Source organism: Monopterus albus, unplaced genomic scaffold, assembly GCF_001952655.1.
Source record: "Monopterus albus unplaced genomic scaffold, M_albus_1.0 scaffold588.1, whole genome shotgun sequence".
Classification (NCBI taxonomy): domain Eukaryota; kingdom Metazoa; phylum Chordata; class Actinopteri; order Synbranchiformes; family Synbranchidae; genus Monopterus; species Monopterus albus.
The window spans coordinates 56,161-58,639 of NW_018128468.1; positions in this window are offsets into that span (position 1 = coordinate 56,161).

A 2,479-nucleotide genomic window follows, 5' to 3' on the forward strand; every position below is an offset into this window, starting at 1 on the left:
GTACCGAACCAAAACGGGACCAAAGGCCGTGAATCACATGATTTGAGGGCATTGGATTATGGGTACATTTTATTTCCTGTCACCCAAAACATGCACCAGGATGAAACGTGGGCAAACTTGGAGTCATGAAGATGTAAAATGCCTCGTAGACATCTGGTCGGATGCTACATACAGGCACAACATTATTTGGCTGTTTTGTATCAGCAAATAAAACAATATTTATCACAACTATGAATTAATATTTAATACTTTGAGTGAGTGGAAACTTTGAAAATGTTAAATGCTTCTGTGCCATTTCTTGTATTTTTTATTTCTTGCAGTGTTATACTTTATTACAGTAAACATGAAACTGACATTATGTTTAATAATTGAGTTTGAACAGAAGAATGGATACCATGTATTTGAGCTAAGGACAGTGTTGATTTGTTTGTTTTATTTGTTCTAAGTTGCTCTGTGTGCTTTAATTTAGTTTTATTTGCTGTGTTTATTTTAATGTATACAAGGCTGATAAGGGTTATACAGGCAGAAGTGATAAAGTTGACTAGGAAATGACCCCAGTAGCCTTAAGGCAGGTAAGAGAGAGAAAAAGGCTTATCACTGCATTTTTTGGATGGCTGCCCAACCTGAGCAAGGGTGATGGCCTTGACAACAGGAAAGGTGAGAGTGTTCACAGGCACAGCCCATAGTTGTAAAGTTATATAAAGGGGGATTTTCTTTTTTTTTTTAGTGTTATGAAACAAGGGATGGCAATCATTGAACCTTGTTTCAAGTTCACTTTGACCAATGAAATAGTTGTAGGTAAGTAGCTAAGTAGGTTAGAGAAAAAGGTGGGATGAAGCATGCTCTGGCTGACTTGGAAAGAGGAAGAGGCCCCTTTGACTGTTGCCTGACCGATATCTGGGGTGTCTGAGGCCACCCTGGGCACATTACATAACCACCAGCATTTGCAACCAGATTTTCACTTTTTAACATCTGAAAAGCTGAGGTAGCATCAACAACAGAATCTATACCTTTTGCAATCAAGCCAGCCTTACATAACACCTAGCAGCAGGAGGTAAAATAGATGTAGAGGCTAAATCTCTCATGTTTGTTTTAGCCTGTTGATTGCCTGTATAGTTTGACTTTGTTTTGATGCGTGTCCAAACATTACAAGTTCACTGTGCATCCAGTACAACAAAAATGAGTTACTCATCAATAACTTGACTCTCACTCAGTTTACAAAGTTCTTTCTGCTCAACTGGTAAGACAGCAAGATGGTGAGGCCTGTCTTGGCCCATTGTGCACCTCAGCCAAGTGTGGCGTCGTCTCAGTGCCCTGAATGACCGTTCACAACTACACACAGACCTGCAAGTCTGTTAGCTATAGCTCATTTGTCAACAACATTTGTCTTAACCTCCCTCAAACTCATCTCTCCTTTCTGCTTCCCTCCCTTTGCCTCGAAAAAACAAGAATTTTCTGATATCCATCTACAGGAGGAAGGTAACACTTTACAATAACGGCCCAATTCATAGGCTTAAGTAATGCTTAATTTATGATAAGTTAATGGGTAACTGATCATGAATTAATCATGAATTCCTATATATCACTATGAATTCAATTTGGTATTAACTACTTAATTCACTCTAACTTCATCAGTAGTTAAGAAACCCTAATTCATGGTTACTTCATACATTAATTAATACACCACCCTTTGAGCCTGATTTTAGAAATGCTTGTTCCGGGGCCATGGCACCCTTTGAGCCTGATTTTAGAAATGCTTGTTCCGGGGCCATGGCATCCTTTTAGCCTGATTTTAGAATTGCCTGTACCGGGGCCATGGTTTTGATCAGCTTCTTTTATGACTGAAGTACGTTTTATATTCGATCATATAATTTATTTTTTTTTAAACCAAAATAATAATAATAATCTGGATGCAGCTGCACATCTGCCTTTTTTCATTTTTGGAGTAACTTTTTTTTTTTTTTAAGTGTGTTGCTGACGGAATTTTTACATAAACTCAGTTATTGTAACCAAATTTTGTGTACATGCTCAGAATCTAAGATTTACTGTGACAGTCAATGGACATTGTACCTCTAGGAGGCATCAGAATCTTAAAACGTTCATCTCATAAATTTTTTCTAAATATTACATGACATGGTTATTGTCATGTCTCAGTCAACAGATAAAAAGTGCTTTTGATATTTGTGGATTTTATATGTAAGTTTTGAAAATATTTGACAAAGCACTCAAAACTTCAAAAACTTGTCAGTTATACAGAGATCACTGTTTTTGCAACATCTTACAATATATGAAGAAGCTCTGCCTCACTGCAACCAATGGTCAATTACAAAGTCCATCACTTTTAAAAAAATGTGTAAAATCAAGTCTCAAAACCACTAAAGTTTTTGTTCAGTGCTTCCAGTACTGAGTCACAGATTGGTTAGAGTCTGGAGATCAAAGTGACAATACACAATCTGGCATAACATGTGATGTACAAACA